We start from the raw sequence: 23,643 nt of genomic DNA, 5'->3' as shown, positions 1-23,643 counted from the left end.
AGATCCATGAAAGGTCATGACTTGAGTCATGACACACAAGGCCTGTGATAGGGTCGTCTGCCAAACTATGACTGAGAAGTGCCATGAATTTAACTCTCATGTCTTCCGACAAATTAATTATTGCTTTCAAATGTATAGATTCATGTGGTTTTTAAAATAGCTAAGGAAGGCAGCAGGGTGGGAATTATGGTGTCCATTTTATAGGTGGGAAAACCAAGGCCCACTGATTTTAAGTGATTTATCTGAGGACACGTAAACAGGAGAGCTGAATTCATGGGCTGAGAGGTGCCATGAATGAGTGGAAATGTTTAGGGTTCTAGAGAAAAAGAGAATTAGCTTAAGATCCTGTGCCTGGTCTTTACCATCTGTGTGATGTTTGGTCTTACTTAACATTCTCAACTGTAAAAATGTGTTTCAGTGTTATCATGAAAATTCAATGAATTTGGATATTATAAAGTGTACAGGTGCTTGCTTTAACCCAGCATTCTTTTCATGTTATCATGAGACCTCTAGCCTGTGCCTCTCTGTACCCCTTGTTCCTGTTGTTTTTGATACTGGCCATTACTTGACCTCATCCATATGCAGGGAGGCCTCAGGGAAGACGCTCTCCATTCAGATCTGCAATGTGTGGCGGGACAGGCTGAGTAGCTGGGTGAGCCATCCTGGCCCCCCCTTCCCCATGCAGACTCTTAAATTCACAGTGTTCTCCATGCTGTGCATGGAGGAGGCTCCTGCCTTCCTTGATCTGTTCAAAATGTAGGGGTTGCTACATGATCGCCATTATCTAACCAGTCTTTGTCAAGCGAAGCCAGCATTCACCCATTAACACCAAGAGGCAGCAAAGAATAGAGTGAAGATGCCTCCAGCGCTGCTTTCTGGTACTATTTACATGGCCTGTCATTCGCAGGGAGAAACACTCCATTCTAAACAGGGATATTCCCAGTTTCAGCAAAGAGAACCAGTTCTTTATTTCCATAGACGTTAATACGTTCCGTACGTTTTCAGGGATTCTTCCTCCTAGATCTTCCCAGTTTCCCCCCCACCTTTTCTTCTGCTTATCATCCCTCAAGATATTAAAAGGACGCCATTCCTAAGAGTTTTATCTTCCAGTTTCAAATGTTAATCTCCTTCAATAAATTGAAATCTTTCTCATCAGCTAGATATCCTAAGTGGAAAATGTGTTCTTTTGTAAATTTTCATATATACATTTACTCATGCTAATCAGCCTTGCATTTCATGTTCCTCAGCATATTGGTCATATATAAAAGTGAAGGGCAAATACTTTGAAACTTGAGGCGATTCACTTGGAATGGAAGCAGATTCTCACCGAGAAGCATAAATCAAATGAAGATGCCATCTGGCAGTCGGAGTCCTACCTTATTAAACTTGAATTCTGCATTTTGCACAGAGGTGCTTAATAAGTGTTAACAGTGACTAATATCATATCATGGATGTTAATTGAATGTTGATAAGTATCTCAAAATTGCAGGAATAGAGCCACACTTCAGCAGCTGAGCTCAGTGATGCCTCAGCTTCATGCCTCAGCTGTTTGTGAGCTTTAAGACGGTTTTTTCTCACCAGTCAAAGGCAGACGTTTTCGGGGGTTTTTGCTGCCACCCAGCTGTGCTGCAACCCAAGCCCTGAGTCTGAAGTTAAGGGAAAATCTGTGCTGCTGAATCTAATTTCTGATGGAGGTTCTTGGGCAACAGTAAGGTTTGAAACATACAGCGGTGAGGGTGGGGCGGGTGGAAGAGACTTTAGCCGTTTGACCTGCATTTGAAGTGAATTCATTATTCACTGGTGTTCAGTGATACGTGGATTTGGAGGTACAAGCTGAATTGGGCGGATTCCAAGCTACTCAGTGGTGCTGGGTCACTGTCAGGGGCCGGCCTGCGCAGGGACTCTTTGCTCCCCCTAACTGGATCTCAGTTCACAAAGGTCTCCCTGCTCTTTTTCTTTCAAACTAATTTCATTTGTTTATTTTATTTTTGGCTGTGCTGGGTCTTCGTTGCCGTGTGGGCTTTGCTCGAGTTGCAGCGAGCGGGGTCTGCTTTCGTCATGGTGCCTGGGCTTCCCACTGCCGTGGTTGCTCTTGTTGCAGAGCGCGGGCCCTGGGGCGCGCGGGCTTCCCTCGTTGTGACGGGGGCTCGGTAGTTGCAGTTCCCAGGTTCTGGAGCACAGGCTTGGTAGCTGTGGGGCACAGGCTTAGTTGCTCCGTGGCATGCGGGATCCTCTCGGATCAGGGATCTAATCCACGTCCACTACATTGGCAGGTGGATTCTCTACCACTATGCCACTCGGGAAGCCCCTCTCTGCTTTCTGACATAACTTGTTTCTTCCTCCACCACCTGGGACTTTCATTACAGTTTCAGGTTGCATGCATAGAAGTTAGCTGCATAGCGTATCAATTCTATAGGGCTAGAGGGAACGGTGAATAGCAATGTGAACATCCAGTTTTTCTATGAAAAGATGATTCTCTCTGTCCCCTTTTCCTTAGTGTTTTAGCTTCTTGTGAAGGAATGGCTCTCTTTGAAATTGACAAGATGCATATCCACATTTGTTTTTCAGGAATACTTAGCTGTCCCTCGTGGGCAGCATTGAGGGCCTGAATGGCTTCCTGTGACAAGCCAAGAAACGAACATTTGATGGCTAGCCCTTCTTCCATGTGTGTGTGTGTGTGTGTGTGCGTGTGTGTGTGTGTGTGTGAGAGAGAGAGAGAGAAATAGAAATTATTACAGCATTGGTTTTCTACTTAACAAGCTTTACTTTATGAAATACAATTTTTAAAAGTTTGCCTTTTGAATATTTACTTGTACTGAGACAATATATTCTCAGGCTGGGTACAGGCAAAATTAAATAACCATTTTCAACAAATTTGATACACTTGTTATTCATATAGCTCAAATAATAAAAATCAAGTATCTACTTTTATAAATAGAATGTCAGCCTATGTTTACAGCTGCAGGAAATTTAACTCTGCTAGTATATCAATAAGAATGCCAGTGCTTTATGAATGTTCATAAGTTTCAGATATTGTCTGGGAGTTTTATATATGGTATCTCATTTAATACTCACAACAATCTTCTCGTGTAAGGACTACTGTTAGCCCCATTTTACGTGAAGAAACAGATGTTAGGAGCATTAGTAATTGAATCAAGGTCTTGTAGCTGGTGGGTGTGTTACAATTGAGACCCAATTCTCCAGAATCCTTGGACTTCATCGTTCCAGTGCTGTCTTCATGGAGTCACCTGTGACATTGAGCCTCAGGAGCAGAATTACTTCATTTTTTTTTGTTCTGAACCTCCTTCCCACCTCCTACTCCATCTCACCCTTCTAGGTTGTCACAGAGGCCAGGTTTGAATTCCCTGAGTCAGACAGCAAATTCCCACTGGCTATCTATTTTACATATGGCAATATTTATGTTTCCATGCTACTCTCTCCATTCATCCCACCCTCTCCTTCCCCCGCTCCCCATGTCCATAAGTCTGGTCTCTATGTCTGCATCTCCATGGCTGCCCTGCACATAGCTTCATCAGTACCATCTTTCTAGATTCCATATGTATGTGTTAACATACGATATTTGTTTTTCTCTTTCTGACTTAACTTCACCGTGTATAATAGGCTCTAAGTTCATCCACTTCATTAGCACTGACTCAGATGCATTCTTTTTTATGGCTGAGTAATATTGCATTGTGTATATATATGTGTATATATATATATATATATATATATATACCACAACTTCTCTGTCTATTCATCTGCTGGTGGATATCTAGTTTGCTTCCATGTCCTAGTTATTCTAAATAGTTGTGCAGTGTACATTAGGGCACATGTGTCTTCAGTTACGGTTTTCTCAGGGTATATGCCCAGTATTGGGATTGTTGGGTCATATGGTAGTTTTAGTCCTAGTTTTTTAAGGAATCGCCATACCGTCTTCCATAGTGGCTGTATCAATTTACATTCCCACTAACGGTGCAAGATGGTTCCCTTTTCTGCACATCCTCTCCAGCATTTATCGTTGGTAGATTTTTTTGATGATGTCCATTCTGACCCACTTTGATAAACTCAAAATGGATTAAAGACCTAAATGTAAGACCAGAAACTGTAAAATTCTTAGAGGAAAACACAGGCAGAACACTCTATGATATAAATCACAGCACAATCCTCTATGACCCACCTCCAAGAGTAATGGAAATAAAAGCAAAAATAAACGAGTGAGACCTAATTAAACTTAAAAGCTTTTACACAGCAAAGGAAACTATAAACAAGGTGAAAAGACAACCCTCAGAATGACAGCAAATAATAGCAAAACAACTGACAAAGTATTAATTTCCAAAACAGACAAGCAGCTCAGTCAGCTCAGTACTTCTTACTTTGAGAGAATGAATTGGGCAGAAAATTGCAACCCAGGTGAAGGACTACAACCTTCCTTGGCGTCATGCCTTCTTCACAGGCAGGCAGGTAGATCTAGGAAGCAAGAAACAGGAGCCCATGTGTTTTAACCTTACTATTTGTGTGGTGATTCCTTTGATAGCAAGGGACAACCTGGCTCAAATTCTCTACAGCAAAAATGGAAACATTACTGACTCATAATCCCCAGTCGTTCAGGGGTCGTGTGCTTTCAGGCTAGGCTTGATCCAGAGACTTGTGACGCCTCCAGGATATGGTTTCTTCTGTTGGGGTTTTTGGAATGCGCCTCTTCTGTATATCAGATTTGTCACTGGGCTCACTCCCTTCATGGTAGTGTCAATGACAGAAGAGATTCCTGACTTCCTCTCCTCACCACACAAATCAAAGGAGAAGATAATTTCTTGTGGCTTTTTAGGATGAAAATCTTCTTTTATGTTTGACAGGCGCTACCTGCTATTACCTAGAAGCTCAATTCATAATTACTTATAATACTTTTCTTGACATAATATCACCACATTAGAAACAAAAGGAAGGATTTTAGAGATGTGTGTACATGACATTTGCATACCAACCACATATGTACACAGCAGGAAAACTGTTATTCCGGAAGAATAGCTCTTTGTTTGCAATTTTGGATGACATTGCCTCCATTTACTGTCTAAATGATATGTGCCAATTTTCGCTTGAATTTCCTAATTGCTGTCTCCTTGAAGAAAGTATTTCAAATTTATCGCTTTTGATGAGTTACAACTACTTTCTTTGTCCCATGAAGGAAAGGGCTGTGAAACAATTTAGAACTAAATATTTTATTTTGATTTGGGTTCACTTGTGTAGGTCAAGTTTAACTAATGCCTAATAAAAATAAAAATACATAGTTCCCATCCAAAACTGTTAAGTATGGCTATTTTACACTATAACTTTATTTTATATCTCATGGAAATTAGACCACATTGCAATACAGTCATTTGAACTTCTCTTTGAGATGTTTTTGTCAGAGAAAATAAGCTGACAAGAATACAGAAACCCTCGATTTATAGCAAACCCTTGGTGAGGAAGCACTATTTATAAATATTTTCCATATGATGTACTTGTATTTTTTGGTTCCGAGTACTATGCCTATATTGTTTCTTTTCTCTTACTTTTTTTCTTATGAGTAAAGAGTTCCATTCTCTGTGCCCCTTTCTCCATGAGGAGAAAAGAAAGGAAGATCTATTTTATGAAACGGGTCATGGGAGCAGGTAATAAAATAAGGTTTTCCACAGGCATATTTATTACACTGTTCTTGCCCTCCTGTTCACTCATTTCTAAGTTCTGAGAAATGGATTTTATTATTAAAAATTTTGAAGAGAAAGGACCATAATAGTCAAAAGGGTCATGGTCCAAATATAGAAAAGCATCAAGGGTGAATAGGCCATGTGTCTTCAAGGGCAGAGCCCTGTCATTTTTATGGACGAGGCATCACTAAGCAGATGTACCTACTGAAGGGCTTTTAAGGGTATCAGTGGTCCCTACAGTTAAGAACACTATGATGCCGATATCTTATTTTTTCACGTGTCCCTTCCCATTTACTAAACTAAAGGTTGATGCTTACTGTAGACTGTGCCAGGCACAGATGAAATGATGCCAATTTTAGCTTCTGGGGTGAAGACGCTGCAGGGCCTGCAGGAGACAAACAGTAGCCCTCCCTCCAGGACACATCTTCCCACTGCAGCCCAGCAGGGCTCCCAGGTCTGAAGCCTTCCTGGCCTTTGCAAGTCCTTGTCATGGAGTCTCACACTGGGTGGATGCTGAAGTGACTTCCCATCAATGCATACAATGAGTGTAAATTGGTTGCTGGTGGATGTGTACAGAAGGCTTTGGCTGGTCTTTCTTAACCACAGAGTAGTCATATTAGTGTGGAGAAATATTGTATTTCTGATGCGTTACTGTGGGTTGACAGAACTTGCTCGGGGCCCTCAGGGAAATAGGAAGTATTAGTTAAGGCTCCAGCCTTTTAATTCCTTCTCTTTTTGTTTCTTGACCAACAAATCTGGTTTGCTCTGTGAGTATCTGGTGGCTCCAATGGTAAGGAATCTGCCTCCAATGTGGGAGACCTGGGATCAATCCCTGGGTTGGGAAGATCCCCTGGAGGAGGGAAATCCCATGGCGGCCATTTCCCATGGAGTGTAGAGAGTCGGACACGACTGAGCAACTAACCACACACACACACACACACACACACACACACACACACACACACACACTATTTGGTGACTTAAAATTGGCATGTCGATTGACATGTCACGTCATCTCAATTTTTGGGTCCCCAACTGAGTGGTATATAAATAGGGCCAGCACCTTTATGATTCCCATTTTATCTTATTATTTTTTTGCAGTACAAATTGACTTATATTCCCATTTTATATATGAGGAAATTCAAGCTCAGAGAAGGTAAGGGAACCACACCCAATGTCAGTCCATGGCAGAGGGGATCTTCAACCTGTGTCTCCTGCCCATGAATCTCATACATGCTTTCTGAAAACCTTTCTTTAAGCTGGCTTATAGCATCCTCTGTGGTCCACAGAAATAGCCTTATTCTAGGAGAGAGGAAGTAAGGTCACTCCTCACTGATTTTATTGTGTAATTTTGGAGAGATTGCTTTGACAACTACTTAACCTTTCTGAGCCTCTATTTCCACATGCTTTTCTCACATTATAAGGATATTATGAAGATGAAATGATAAGCTGTGAAAAAGAAAATAATAAACATACTCAAGGCATTATTAAAACATTTCTTCTCTATATTGCTAGTTATCAATTAAAAGAAATATTATAATCTACTTGTATACCCATGTTAAAACCAAAGAGCAGATGCTGCAATAAAATCAGTTCTGGCACCTAGTCTAAAGGCCCTTAATGAAATCAGAGAAAGCCTGATAAATGAGGCAATATGATAAAATATTTAATTTTATAATCTTTGTATATCTATTTGCTTAATTGTTTTTGCTTATTTTTCTGTACTTTCGTTTGTTTTAGTGAGAATCTGTGCTAGGGAAGAATTCTTAATAAGATTTCTAAACAAATTATTTTCCCTTCAGTGAAATATCAGAGAGAAGGAAAGTGAGATTCCAAATAACTTTAGTATATGTGGAGTCAATGAATAGTATGTGATGAAGACCATTCGTGGGTCTGCAGATTTTGGCAAACTACTTTAAAGCTGAAACCAAAGCATATTTTAAAAATGTATTCTAATTTTTTTCAGGGTGACTTATTGCTGGCTGCATTGTTTCAATTGTGTTCCTCAAATTATTTATATAGGTGTGAACAATATAGAAATCAAGCTAATATGCCCATATTGGATACTGGTCAATGTTGACTGAAACCCAAAATTATGGATACAAATACACATTCTCCAGCATTTGGATTTATTTGAAAACAAGGAGAAAATTAAATCACATATGATGGGCTAATCAAATCCTCACTGAAAATGGCTTTGGGATTCTAACTCATTGTTTAGAATTTTAGTAACATTTATGATAGATGATGCTTTTACCTTTAAAGTAGAAGTTGATTTGAGACTTGAAATGCTTTCTGATCAAATGGATTCTAAACTTGTTAAAGTACATGTGTTCAAATCTGATTTTGTACCCTATGGATGTTCAGCAAATAAAAAACATTCATCCAACCCTTTAATACTCTGCACAGGATCTGCGTGTAGGATCTGCCAGTGTAAGTTATCTGTGTCCAAGAATATGTCAGATGCATTTACCACGTCTGCTGCTGAGCCTTGACAGTAGCTGGAAATTTGACCATGTCTCAAAGATAATATAATTTGACCATATTATTTCCATATTATTCATATGCAATTTCTTAGAGAAGGAAAAACAATTAATGTTTTTCTTGAGTTGTGTTATATGTACCTTTTCAGTTGTATTTATGAAATCCTTTCTTTTCTTGGAATCAATACAGTTGGAGGCTGGAGGAAAGAAAAATATTTGGGGAGTTTCCACATTACTTTTTATGTTCCTGGAACCAGTTAGCTTTCAGAGTTGTACTGCCCAAACACTATTGAAATATACAAATAGATTCAATTTTGGAAACAGTTCCCAGCTACATTTATTATGTCTTTTGTAACAGTCCTCATTATTGAGGTGTGTGAGTGAGTGTGAGCATGAGCCAGTAGGAAACAAAGGTAGGACTAGTACTTGAAGCTAGAAATGACGTTAATGATCAAAATACATGTAAACAAAGCCTAGATACTTCCTAGAGAAAGGCCCCAAATTTAGATGTTAGCTTTCTAGCAGTCAACCTAAAAAGGGACACTAAATAAGCTTACAATGTAATCTATAAAGCCAGCTTTTAGGAAAAATAAAATTCTCCTTGATATTGATACCACATACATATCTCTGATGGATCCTCACTTTTAAAAGACAATTAAATATTGTAGACTGCACAGCTTCCTTTTAATTGCTAAATTAACTGAAATAGACACCTTGCTTTGTCCACAGTAGCACGCAATACATATTTTTGTTACCACTGAATTGGAAACCAAAACGTGGCATAGGATCATCATCACTTTTCTTTGATAAATTGATTAAAACACTGGGAAAAATCATCTCAATCACTAACAATATCATAAGAAATGAATATTCAGGCCATCAATAAATATATCCTTAATGTTAATGGGCTGAAGCACATCATGACTATTGCAGTATTCTGCTTTAGGTAGTGATTTATAGAATTACGAGATTTGATATCATTAGCTATTATATCCTCTTCCTCACAGGATCCCCCCTTAATCTTATTATCTTTCAAAAATCAATTTATTGAGTACCGACTGTGACAGACACCTGGATACAACAACCTTGATTGGGAGGAATTATTGTTTTCATTTTCTGAGAGAAGAAAGAAGTATCAAAAAGGTTGAATAAATTGTCCGATATTGTGCAGTTACAGGATTTAGATCCCTGACCTCCATCTCTTGCCTCTCCAGCTTGGCAGACGGATTCTTTGCCACTGCAGCACCTGGGAAGCCCTAGAACGAAGGCAGAGGTGTGAATTTCCTGAATTAAAATGCGGCGTTCTTTTCACTTGCACATTTTCTCTCTCATCCTAACACGGTTCAGGTTCTAATCCAGGCATGATCTTTCTTTTCCCCTGGTTTTCAGTGCTTCTCACATCTACATGTTTGGCATAAGTGTACATTGAATTAATTAGAGCTTCCCAGGTGTCCCAGTGGTAAAGAATCCTCCTGCCAATGCAGGATTTGATCCCTGGGTCAGGAAGATCCCCTGGAGAAGGAAATGGCAACCCACTCCAGTATTCTTGCCTGAAAAATTACTTGGACTGAGGAGTCTAGCGGGCTACAGTCCATTGACTCACAAAGAGTCTGACGCGACTGAGCATGCATGCATGATAGAATCAGCATCAGACTTCACAGGTCTTTAGCAATTAAAATGACCACTCCAGTCAGTCCTGAGGCAGGAAAGAAAGAGTGAGAAACTGGAGAGACCATGTTAAATTAATATTTTATTGTTTGCATTTCAGTTAAAGAGATTTAAGCCTAACTCTTACTTTAGTTACTGTATTGAGATGAGATTCTTAACAAAAGATAAGGTGATCGGATGTTTAAAATTATTATTTGGTTAAAAAAATACACATTTCTGTTAACTTTTTTTCTATCTAAACTTTTAAATAACATCTAACTTCTCTGCATCTTGCAACATTTGCAAAAAATTTCTCTTTGTGGTTAGTAGATGAAAAAGTGCCAGAAATTCAGAAGCTAACCCTTTTTGAGGTTTGGGGATGCTCACCTTTGCCGAAGTCCACTTAGATCTGCCACTTAGTCCTGAGGTGTTTCTGTGTCCGCAATTATTGGATAGGGTGGTAGACTAACCAATTTCCCATCTGTGCTCCATGTCTGAGAGTTCATGAAGCTCTTTTTTATTCAGTAAGCAAGAAGAGTGTTTTCTCAGGTGCTGAGCACACACATGTGGCATATTCACAGTCATTCCTTATTTCATTCACTTATTCACATTTATTTATTCCTCCATTCACTCAACTGACAAATATCTGTTGACTTCCTACTCTGCCAGCTACTGTCTGTCCTATGTCCTGTGGGACATTCAAATGACTTTTTAACTTTCAATATATTTCATTGTGGTTGAATATATATAGTTAATTCAATAAAGTAAGGAATCTATATCCTAGATATTAACTAATAGTTCAGTCTTTTAAACTCAACATTTCTAAAATCAAAATAGATGAGTTTTCATGTTTATAGTAAAAGATCTCCACAGCTATTCTTTTAAAGAAAAGATAAGAAATATATAAATTTTTAAAAATTGTTTTACATCTACTATTTATAGATAATGGCTTAAATAATTCATCATCTTTAGAGTTTTACTGAAAAATAAAAGAAATTTTTATATTTTATTTGATACAACTATAGTATTTAGATATATTTATCCAATACTTTGGCCACCTCATGTGAAGAACTGACTCATTGGAAAAGATCCTGATGCTGGGAAAGATTGAAGGTGGGAGGAGAAGGGGACGGCAGAGGATGAGATGGTTGGATGGCATCACCGACTCGATGGACTTGAGTTTGAGCAAGCTCTGGGAGTTGGTGATGACAGGGAGGGCTGGCATGCTGCAGTCCATAGGGTCACAAAGAGTTGGACACAACTGAGTGACTGATCTGAACTGATCAACTTAGATAAGTTTTGTGTATATTTTGGTGCAAAGTACTCTTTTTAAATAGCCTAATAAGAAATAGTGTTCTTAAGACTGTCAAATGATTAATTACTCAGGGAAAATAGCTGTTTAAAGTTGTTAAGCCCCTCAACAATTTCTAGCTCCTTCACGCCCATCAGATGACCAGTGCTCTACTTTTCTGAGTGAGTTAAGAACATCTTAAGGAAAATTCTCAGTTTCTTTTCTATCTAAAATGTTATTTTGCTTCATTATTTCTTCTTTTTCCTCCAGTCTAATTCAGAAAAGTTGGACTTCCCTGGAGGTGGTTAAGGTTCCGTGTTCCCAGTGTAGGGGACATGGGTTCCATCTCTGATTGGGAAAGATCCTGCATGCTGCTTGGTGCGATCAAATAAATATAGAATAAATAAATAAAACAAAAGACTTCATTCTTTCTTCTAAAACTGGTATTTTAATTGATGCCTTTGAGTTCCCTTTTCTTTCCCACTTTTCCAAGAGTTTATTCCCTAATTCTCTTATCACTTCTTTTTCCCTTTAGTTTCAAGTCTTCTTTATCTTACAAACTTCTCAAAATTGATTCTTTTTCAGGTTACACATTTGTAGTTTGTCCAGGAAGAGATGGAAAGAGATGAAATATGTGTGAATGTTCTGCAGTGTCTCTGTGATTGGGGTAGTCTGCTTGGAACTTCTGATGTCAGTCCCTGTCTACCAGAGTCCCCTTACCATCCCTCACATCCTTTCCTTCCCAGCCCTCTCTTCCATTACCTTGGTGTGCCAAATGTTCTAGTCAGACTGGCTATTTCTTCAACATCCCCTGGTCTTCTCTAATGCATAATGATGTGTACACATTAAATTCCTTTTCTCTGCATCTGTACTTAACCAAATCCTAGCATTCTTTTAAGACCTAAGAGAGTGTTTCCTAATTGCTGCATGACCAGTGTCTTGTTTCTGTACTCCCATAAGGCCATTTTATGCCTCTGTAGCTTTTACAACTTGTTTATGTGGTTTTCTCACACACTAGACAGCAAGCTCTTTGAAAGAAGGATTCTTGTCTTGTTTATCTTTGAATTCCACATATGTACATTATTTTGAATTCATACTCGATGTCATTGAAATTGATAAAAGTTAATAGATAAATGAGACAATAATATCTAGATTCAAACTTCATATGAAATTTGATTTCCAATATTATTTTATGTCATCACATTGGGATATATATGCTTTGGAAAGTGTGTCATATGATTGAGTGAATGAGCCAATAGATGAAATTCTGGAATTGTCTGACGGAGTTTGTCTATTAGGATATTATAGGCACCTGCTTGAAACTTGAACATTTTTCTAGCCTTAACCTTTGCAGGTGATGACATATTCCAGGATGAGGCTGAAAATATGAATGCCACCCAGAGATTATCAAACTGCCAGGGCAGTACCTGAATAACTCATAGCAAAGGATTATAAAGCTTTTCTGGTTACCTAACTTGGATAAAGGATTCCCTGGTGGCTCAGATGGTAAAGAGTCTGCCCGCAATGCTGGAGGCCCGAGTTCGATCCTTGGGTCCAGAAGATCGCCTGGAGAAAGAAATGGCAACCCCACTCCAGTATTCTTGCCTGGAAAATTCCATGGACAGAGGAGCCTGGCGGGCTACAGTCCATGGGATTGCAAAGAGTCAGACACGACTGAGCAACTGTGCACGCTTCACTTGGATAAAGCGTGACTTCCGTTTGAACCACTTACCACTGTTGTCCTACCTGTTGTTCAAACCCTTCTTGATCATATACTTTGTTAAGCTCTGATAATAGCTGATATTCAGATTACTTGTCATTTCCTGACTTTATGTCTAATTCCAAACTCTTGAGGGTGGTACCCTGTTGTTTATTTTGTTCCCTTTGCCTCATCAGTCCTTGGACAGTGTGGAATCAAGATGTGAGGTTGTGTACCTTCACGCTGACGCATGAGTCCTCATGTCCCCATTGACTGTAAACATTTTCAAGAGAAACAGAATTATTTCAGCAACTCAGTAACTAACTGCACAGGGCTCATCTGATTAGGTTGTAAGATATGCCGTAGGCTTTGCCTTGATTTCTTTTTGAAGGACCTTTATTGTGTGTGGACCTAGGATATGGAGGCTGAAAACAATGTTTTCCATTGCATCTGAGAATCAGTTGTAGCGTGAATTTTGGAATGCCTTTCAGGTTTTCAGCTGTGCTTTCATTACTTTGGGTATTATTTCCATTGATGTGGGAGGCTCTTCCCTAAGAGAGAGATTTTCCTTCAGGCAAGGTCAGCTTGTTTATGCATACTTATGAATATAATGCATATTTTACCACTCTATGTCTCTGTTCTCTTTGTTTACAGAATCCAAAAATTAACGTTGGCTTTTCTTTATGCTAATCTTGGCACATCCAGGAGTAAAAGGAGATTTAGAGAAAGAGTTATGACCTTATTTAGATATACCAAAATTGTAACCAAACAGTAAACGTAAGTTCTGTAAAAGGTGAAACTGGAGAAAACAATACCTTGAGGTGTGACTTCGTTATGTCATACTTCTCATTAGACTACACTAGTCAAATAGTCCTTCTTTGGCTTTATCTTTCAGGTATTTAGTTAAAGAATAAATATTTAAGATAACTTGTTAAGCAGTAGTTATTTCCCTGACATAATATTATTAAGGGATAGAATAGAGGGAATGGAAAAGAAGAAAAAGAAAATTTAAAGTGAGAATATAAATATAAAAATGTATCACATATGAGAAAACAAAAAAAAAATTAATTAATACAGAACATCTAATTGGCCATGCCCCTTTTCAAAAACAAAGCAGCAAAGAGCATTCTGCCAGCAAAGTAGTATGTGTGAAGGTGGGGTCCCATATTTCTATAGGCTCTGTTAGTGAAATTTCGGTTTTATGAACCAAAGGGCTTACCCTCCATTAACTGTCAATTAAAGAGCTGTTCTTGCTTTGGGATAAAAACTGATAAACAGTTTAATGGAGCATTGGTTTTTAGCTACTGTAATTTTCTGTTCATTTAACTTATTAACTTTAAGGTATGGGTAGTAAATGTCATTGCTCATTCTAAGTTCAATATTACTTATTCCTCATTTTTATTCCTTTTTTTCATTTAATCAGTTTCTGCAGTGGGATCAGGTTAATAAACTTGTAACAAGATAGTAATATGGATAGTGAAAAATAGTTGACTTGAAAGGTTGAAGACCTAAGCTATATATAGTCTAGATCATCATAATGACCTCTGAGTCCTTAAGCAAGTATTTTAACTTCTCTGGTTCTCAGCTTTTTTTCCCCTGTTATTTGGCTGAGGGATTCGATGATTTCCAAAATCTTTCACATTACTAAATACTCGCTATATTATTTAGAATAAGCTCAACAAATAATGGTGATAGAAGTGAATGATTATGTATTTGCTCCTAAAATAAGTTAGTCTGATGTCAAATATGTGGTCAAGAAAAAAGAAAAATCTCAGTTACAACCTTGGAAAACTTGACATGTGTTTAAGAATACATGTGGGGGAGAAGTTTGCATTGCCAACACCAGACAATCATAGCCCAGATGCAGAGTAAGGACCAGAGAACACTATACTATCCTGAATCATCAAAGAAAGATTAAATTATGTTCAGGAGACTGTAATTAACTCAAGGAGAAAGCTAATGTACTTTGGAAAATAACCACTAGCAGATGTTAAAACAAAAATTATTTCTCTGTGGTCTTTACCTAACCATAAGATTGTATTAACTAGAACATTTACCTTATTCCCTAAGCTTCCCCATGAACCAGACTTTCACCACAGTAAAATAAAATAGATGAAACTAGAGAGAAACAGGAATGGTAGAGCCTATGTTTTTATTTCATCTGATTATTTATCTCTAAATCTAACACTGGAAACTGCAAGTTTTTGTATGTTAGCATACATGCATGCTCAGTTGTGTCCAGCTCTTTGTGATCCCAGGGACTGTAGCCTACCACGCTCCTCTGTCCATGGGATTCTCCAGGCAAGAATACTGGACTGGGTTGTCGTTTCCTTCTCCAGGGGATCTTCCCGACCCAGGGACTGAATCCACATCTGTTGAGTCTCCTGCGTTGGCAGGCAGATTCTTCCCCAGAGACCTCTGGGAAGCCCCGTATTACTCTATGTGTGTGTGTTCAGTTGCTTAGTCATGTCAGACTCTTTGCCACCCCGTGAACTGTAGCCTGCCAGGCTTCTCTGTCCATGGGATTTCCCAGGCAAGAATACTGGAGTGGGTTGCCATTCCTTTCTCTGGGAGATCTTCCTGACCCAGGGGTTGAACCTGGGTCTCCTGCATTACAGGCAGATTCTTTACTGACTGAGCCACCAGCAAAGCCCATTAGCATGTATAGTTTTCTTTAAAGACTTTGTATCGTTGTGTCTCTCAAGCCTTTTCTGCTTGTCTTGATAGGATTGGCCATTTCCTCTTTTGTGCTGTGCCCAGTACTGTGCTTATATTTTTGTCAAAGCACCTAGAACACTTTGCATCACTTATTTGTTCACAAAAGTTTCCCTTCTAGGCTCTGTAGAGTTTGCTTTTTCATTTATGTATTTTGTAAACTTAGCTCATTTTCTGATGAACATAGACACTCTATAAATGTCTAAAAGTGTCACAAAATAGTTCAGAAACCCTAATTAAGGAGGCTTAAGTTATAATCATTAATTCACAGGTACCTACTCTTTTGTGCTTTTAGTAGTTCTAATTCACACAATCCTTTTATTTTGTATCTTTCCTGTGCTCCAGCACTGACAACCTGCCGAGAAGTGGTGCTCTCAGATCATTTTCGCCAGCAGTTTCCAGAACCAGCCCCCTAAACACAATGGCAGAGTAATTGAATTTTAACTGTCCCATCCTCCTTTTGTGAAAACTTCTTTTCCAGACACACTTTTCACTTTGCAAAGCCTTCTATGTAGTTGTCCCAGCAGTGAATTGTCCCTTGCTCCCAAATTAGCACTCTTTCCCGTTTATACTCTTTATCCCTTTTTCGTCTTTACATTCTGAACTCAGTTCCAACCTTTAGCTTCATATCATAACTGTTTCTAAAAATATGAGCTTATTATCAGTTTGTGTGTGTATCTGTCTTCCCAGCCTATATCTCTCATCTCTACCACCTCCCAGGTGCCTCTTATTTTGCCCCTCTAGACACTCCAAGTGGAACAGTGGCTCCATTCAAAGTTCTTTTTTGTAGCAAGGAGAAGCTGCTTCTTCTGGTACACATTTGGTACACTCTGATAAAGTATTTAAGCATACATTTATCTTTCAGTACTCTCCTCCCGTCTTTACCTACTACTTTTGAATCTCTTCTACTCCCTTCTATAAAATAAAAGAGGTGTGTATCTCTTTTCTGCTACTGAATATATGAAGAGTGGTATTCCTTCTTTTAAACATTTCTTTTAACCAAGCAATATAAGGATCATATCTTGTTTCCAGGTCCTATTTGCCACTTCTTCCATAGAGTTGAAGCACATAATAATTGTTTTTAATTTTAACAGCTCTCATCTAAAGTGTAACTGGTATATCTTATTGGCTCTTCTACTAAAATTATGACCTAGTGTGTATGTGTTTAACCTCAGAAAAAAAGGTTGATAGCATTTGTGTTTGCATGAGAAGTTTGCCAATGAAGTGCTAACCATAGTAAACTATTAAACCATAACTTGTCTTAAAATAATTTGGAAGAATAGGGAAATGAAATACTAAGGAATCTTACCAGCAATGGACATTTTAGATATGTCTCCATGTCTGTCTATCTATCCATTAATACCTACCTACCTATCTAATCATAGCTCAACATGACCCTCACTTAGCTTAGTAATAATAACCTGTAAGCTTCCAAGAATAAATATGTCAAGGATGATTTTTTCTAAAAATAGGCTGAGAAACTACTGGATTAGAAACAATAATGTTCAAATTTTCCAAGTGTTTGTTACAAGTAGGCGACGGAAGTTTGGAAAATATTTTTAAGAAACTCTTCTGTAAGCCTGTAAATGACGAAAAATCAGTCTTTGTTAGTAAAGTGAAAGATAATTTTGCCTCATATTTAGGAAGGAATTTTAAATAACTTGGGGATATTTAACAAGATCCGTGAACACAATTTTCTGAAAACTTGTTAGTTTTATTGGATATTAATGTTTCATTGCAGAGTGGTTTCATATGAATCCAATAACCTAGAAGTAAAGCTTAAAAAATGAAAAATCTCTCTTTACTGTATTCCATTGTTTAAAAAATATACTGTTTGAACTGCTAATTTCTAGGAAATACAAGCATAAGTTGTAATACTACATTCTCAGGAACTGTTTGAGGAAGTATTTTTCTTTCATTTCAAAGAAGATACTGAGGCACAAAAACTCAATTAAAATTAAGGCAAAAACAAATTTTTGAGATGGTTGTTTCTATTTTAATAGTAACAACAATTGCCTCCCTTGTAGAGGCCACTACTGATTCCAATTGCAACAAAATAATTTGTGCAAAATCTCCAAACTTGGTGTCCTATCTTTCATGTTATTATCATTTAGATCTTTGCTTTAAAATCACACTAATTACTTGGAAGTTTCTGTGAGGTAAAATAGCAGTACAATATTATGATCACTGCTTTTTTGTTCTTCAAGGGCAAACCAATCATTGAAGAGGTCATGCGTAGCAGTTCCATACGATAGAAACAATTTTCAAATCCTCTTAATGAGTGAAAAGAGCAATCTTCTATCATCTAACATTTCAGTTATATGTGCATATCATGAGACGACTGTTTCCTATTTCCCGTGGCCATAGTCCTGGAGAGTCAGACTGGAAAAGTAGGGTCAGAACTGGGAACACTGCCCCTGACACATCTTGTCTGGAGGACTCACATGCTCCCTTTTGCTGGTGGAAGCTCTTGGTGGGAATGACGCTTTCTGGGTCAGGGGATGGCTGGGTGCTAGTGCACAGCTGCCAGAGAGCTGGAAGGGGTAGGTGTCAGTGCCAGCGTTCTGAGGCTGAAGTTCTCCTTTTGTCTTTTAACCTTAGTTCAGTGGTCATGGGGTCGCCAATCACAGGTGGTCCCTGGATACCACAAGTTGCTGTTTCCTGTAAATAGCTGTATCTATAGAATCCTGGCCTATTTCTATCTTGGATGAGTTCGTCTCAGAGTGTGAATAGCTCAGTGATTTATTCTTTTTTATCTGAGAGATGCCATGCTTTAGCTTAGGTCATATTGCCAGTGTACAGGTTTGGTTTTTTTAGCACTTGAGCTTGATTTTCTTTTCAAAAGAGGTGCTCTTTGGTTTGTTAATATGGATATGGTTTATATATATAAATATATATGTATAATTTATAGGAGCTATAATATTGTTGTTGTTGTTCAGTTGCTAAGTTGTGTCCAAATTTTTGCAACTTGATGAACTGCAGCATGCCAGGCTGCCCTGTCTTTCACTATCTCCTGGAGTTTGCTCAAACTCTTGTCCATTGAGTCGATGATGCCAGCCAACCGTCTCATTCTCTATTGTCCCCTTCTCCTCCTGTCTTCAATATTTTCCAGCTTCAGGGTCTTTTCCAGTGAGTCTTCTCTTCGCATCAGCTGGTCAAAGTACTGGAGCTTCAGCTTCAGCATCAGTCCTTCCAATGAATATTCAAGGTTGATTTCCTTTAGGATTGACTGGTTTGATCTCCTTATTGTCCAAGGGACTCTCAAGAGCCTTCTTCAACACCACAGTTCAAAAGCATCAATATATTTATTTAAGGATATATATACATATAAAATTATACCTTATATATATATAATACATAATATATATACTATAATTTAATGTGAAGAAAATGAAAGTGTTAGTCCTTCAACAGTGTCTGACTCCTTGTGATCCCATGGACTGTAGCCCACCAGGCTCCTCTGTCCATGGAATTCTCCAAGCAAGAATACTGGAGTGGGTAACCATCCCCTTCTTCAAGGGATCTTCCCAACCCGGGGATTAACCAGATCTCCCATATTGCAAGCAGATTCTTTACCTTCTAAGTCAGTAGGGAAGCCTTATTTTATATGTATATATGCATATACATACATACATACATATATGTGTGTATATATATATATATATCTTTAAGGACCCCATCACTATTCCCTCAGTGTTTAATCAGTCATGCTCTTTGGCTTTGACGAAACTTTCAATTTTGAGAATGGTGGAGCTTGTCAAGAGTCATTTAAATGCCAGAAAATGGTTGATTTGAGGCAAGAACAAAGTTTAGAAAGAAAATAAATCTAGCATTTGCTTAATAATTTGCCCTTTGCAGCAACAGAATCTTATCTGACCACCCACATTCATCTGGCTGCTGACGTGGTTCTTGCTTCAATTGCAGAAGCTATTTTTGCACCTTTTGTGTCTTTTGAGGAACCGAGTGGGCCTACGTGCTTATAATGATTCATGTTGCAAAGTGCACAGGGTGTCCTGAAGTGATATGCAAAGAGGAGGAGAAAATTAAAGCTAACTGCTTCCTTTAAGCATTTTGAACACTCACATGAAATTGTTCTGGATTAAGGCACATTTTAACTCTCATGTCTTGATGCTTTGGTCCTTTCTATGAGACATAACTTGTCTGGAAGAAAGAGCAATGTTTTTAAAAATGAACAAATATACAATGATTATCTATAGATATGTAGTGCTATTTTATATGGGCCTTTTTTACTGGGAGATAAACCATCTAAAGATGGTGACTGATTAATCTATTTGGATTATGTGCTTTGACTGATCTTCTATGCATTTTTTTTGGATCAGGCTTGAATAAATTAATTCTAAGTATGAGAAAGTTCCTTTCTTCGTTACTTTCCAGAGTTTGTTATGTCTCAGGATTTAACTTTGGTTGGTTTTGGCTTCCTATTTCAGAAATTAATTTTAGCATGGAACATAACATTGCTGAAATAAACTATAGAAAAGAATTTTCTATGAGGTTATCTGAGTCTTCATCCTAGGGAGTTTAGTTGCTAATGCACCAAAAGAAGTTTTGTGGGAATCAGCTTTAAGTCAGATTTGTATCATGGATTGCAGTGGCATAATTTCTAGTTCCAATACATTGTTTTAACTCTAGCATTATTTTCCACGTTGCTTGCTTCCACGTTTATTGAAACAGATAATTCTCTTTTAATGTAAGAACTTAGTCAAAAGATGTAAAGTATGTAAAGAGACAGGAAATTTTTTCTTGAAAGAAAAAAGGTCTTGAAGGATCCAGTTCCAAATTTTCTTTTCTCAAGGAGAGCATTTCTATGAGTAGTATGTTGGTTAAATTCACTACAAGGTTCATCATTTTAAAAAAATCTTGTTTATTTTTTAGATTCCCAGAAGTTGCGCATGTGTTCCTGTGGAGGGAGTTGGCATCGTGGAAAGCAAAGACGGCTGTGATGCACTTTTTTGATATGAGGATAACAGGTTAATAGCTGAAATTTATTATTTTATTCTATTATTTTTACATTTAACTTGAAGAGAAGTTTTAATTTACTGTGCACCCGTATGTGAATTGACTGTCATCCAGTCTAGGAAGAAACAATGTATATGCTATTTAGTGAGTGAAGGTTTTGTTTTGTTTTTCATAATAGCCCAGTTTTACTTATAATTTGCTTAATTGAAGCAGCTTCATTTAAGAGAATTTCTTTCTGGCAGAGTTTATTTTCATACGAAATTCTGTGTAGTAAAACCTAATAACTTTTGTTATAGAATGTGAAAACATTCCACCAGGAGAGCAAAATCACAATTGTAAAAAGTTTGCAAAAAGCTTATGACAAAATATTAAAATTAGTAAGCTGTAGTCATAAGTCATAAATACTTTGGACCAGATAGGCAAACTGTACAACTATCTGCGGTCATTGTAACCAACATGCAAAAAGTATAGTTGAGTTTTCCATTAGGTTTGAAATGTCAAGTTAAATTTTAATGTATGTCAAACTAGAGGGCGATCATCACAATCTCTTTACTTTCTTCTCCAGAAGTTCTCTTAATTGCTTGGCAAGGTTTTATATAGTATAAAGTACCCTCCTCATATTGGCTGCTTGCTCCTTTTAGGGAGAACTAAGATGGGAATTTTGACTAATAAAAGAAGCATTTATAATGAATTTGGCTCTCAGAAAGGTGCCTTTTTTTAATCATCCTGTGGAAATAAGTCTGTATTCAGCTGGACTCTGGCGCTGCTCATGGTTTTTCGGTAGATCCTTTTTTCCTTCATCCGGTACTCATAGGTGGTAGTGACTTGTGGGTCCGTCTGTGTTAAAGCATCAGTGCTCTGAGATGGTCGTGTATTTCTTAAAATATTTTGCAGTTGATCTGTGACATTTTGAAAGCAAATACATGGAAATGGCCTCTAAATTTTTGTCCAGTAGTTATTATCAGAAGACATCTGTTTTATTTACAAGTGTAATTCCACCAATGTCTCGAAAAAGACCAAATCACCCTTTTAGTTTTTAAAAAATGGTCTATTATGAAATCATTGGAAGTAGAGAAGTAGTGTTTATTACCTGTCATTTTATACCATTATTATTTAGGATGTTATTATTTAATGCTCACTTGACTTTTGCCACCACTCAAGTAATGATTAATTTCCTGAGGTAAAGTTTTTTTTCTAAGATAGTGTTTTTCTAAGCAAAAGATCCCAGATTGACAACCCTGGGTACTGTAGGCCTTTATTCGTCTACAGAGCTGGGCTGCCCGGCTGCCAATCCCACCCAGCTGTTATCCTGAAGAGACCTCTGTGGAGGTCTATACGGGAGGCTGTTTCTGTGCCTTTCCTTTCAGGGCCTGTCTGAGGAAATTATTTAACTGGGTGCCAGATTTATTTGAGTGGGACTGAAGTATGGCCAAAGGAGTGGGCACACTTTTAGAAAAATGGCAACTCTTCCAAGTAATATCATTTTCTTTTCTTTTGCTCAGTTCCTTTAGTTCTGTTACCACTGAAACAGCATGCAGAAGGTAGTGTCTTTTTCAATATTACCCCACTCAGAAAAATGCACAGAGCCTGCAAGACAATGCCTGTCTTTCTTTACCAACCGAAGGACTCCTAGGGGCTAGAGCATCATCCACAGGAAACCCCAAAGTCACATCCTCCTGCAAATTATCCTGCTCCTTTCGGAGCACTCAAAGGCATGAGGGAAAAATTTCAATGTGAATGTGAAGCTGTGTTTGGAATACTGTTCCTTTGTTGGCAACGGGTGCCAAAAGTGAATTTGCGTGGGTTTGGTTACCATAAAAAGAAACCTCAGAGAACGAAATGATAACCGGCTATTTTCCTTCCATGTGAGGATTGCTCTAATATTACATTTTTAACACACCAATTGATTGGGGAAATTGGAGATACATTTTTAACACATAATTAGAGAATTTGAAAAATGAAATCAATCTATACAATCATTGAGAAGTAATGTCACTATAATTAACTATATTACTACTGATCTTCATAGCTCCAAGTAGATCTCTATTGAGGAAATTATACTCAAATTGCAGATATATACAGTGATACATTTTATGGTTTATAATAATATTCTGAGATACAAAGAAGATATTTCTCTATAAGAATTTTCATACATTTAATTAATACAACACAAGCTCAAGAATTTCTACCATTATTGGTAGATTTAGATGGCTAAGTAAAAGTATCCTTAAAAAGTATCACCAAAAAAAGACAAATGTCATTATTAAACTTTGAAAGCCTTATGGATTTTCAAGTGAATTTATTTTCCTAAGTGTAAGTTGAGGAGAGCAGCAAAGAGACTTTGAACACCAGAAAGACATTCCATGCATGACCAGGAATAGATCCATGGTGCAAACCATTTGCATTGCAGAATTTTTTTCAGTCTCCAAGATAAAGCATCCAAAGACAAGAGATTAACGAAAAGAGTCCAAATGGTTCATGAATAGGATCAGTAAATTCCCAAAGGATCCATCACTCCTGTTTTCTCCCATCTACCTTTCTATGTGCCTCAGAAACTCCAAGAAGGAAAGTGGTCTTATGGATAGCAGTTAGTTGAAGGCTGTCCAAGGATGGGTTAGACAGTTATATCCTCAGATATGTTTAAAATCTCATGTAAACAGTTCATGTGAAATAGGAGTGATTTCCAATTCCCTAATAATAGTCTAATTACACAAAATTGTGTAATAGTCCCTAATAAGCCTGTCACTGAAGTAAAAAGTTAGACATTATAGTTCAAAGGAATGTAGACCAGAAGAGGTCCCAAGTCCTACTGGGATCTTCAGTTCAGGCAGAAGGACAGAACCGCTTCTTGGACAGAGGTAGGGAGAATGATACTCAGTTTATCTAATTTATGATAAAATGGTAAGACATCTTAGGTGGGTTTCTCTTAGAAATTTAAAAGGAGGAGGTTTTCCTGACTGATTCAGGGAAGTCTGGTGGCTCAGTGGTAAAGAATCTGCCTGCGGTGCCGGAGACCCGGCTTCGATCCCTGGGGGAAGATGCCCTGGAGTAGGACATGGCAACCCACTCCAGTATTTGTGCCTGGAGAATTCTGTGGACAGAGGAGCCTTGTGGGCTATATAGCCCATGGGTCACAAAGAGTCAAGA

General features: G+C 38.0%; 1 protein-coding gene across 6 annotated transcripts in view; it reads left to right on the top strand.

Annotated features, from left to right (window-relative positions):
* The window catches only part of HIVEP2 (HIVEP zinc finger 2), a 206,158-nt gene that overhangs the window by 148,906 nt on the left and 33,609 nt on the right, over positions 1 to 23,643 (top strand). For all 6 annotated transcript variants that reach the window (XM_043457250.1, XM_043457246.1, XM_043457248.1 and 3 more), the window contains one exon: positions 20,413 to 20,507. The gene's annotated coding sequence lies outside the window, so the exon portion shown is untranslated. The remainder of the gene's footprint in view (positions 1 to 20,412; positions 20,508 to 23,643) is intronic.

This window comes from Cervus canadensis, chromosome 33 (genome assembly GCF_019320065.1).
Source record: "Cervus canadensis isolate Bull #8, Minnesota chromosome 33, ASM1932006v1, whole genome shotgun sequence".
NCBI classification, from domain to species: Eukaryota; Metazoa; Chordata; class Mammalia; order Artiodactyla; family Cervidae; genus Cervus; species Cervus canadensis.
Note: the sequence above shows the minus strand (reverse complement) of the source record. Positions and strands in the feature narration are given on the sequence as shown.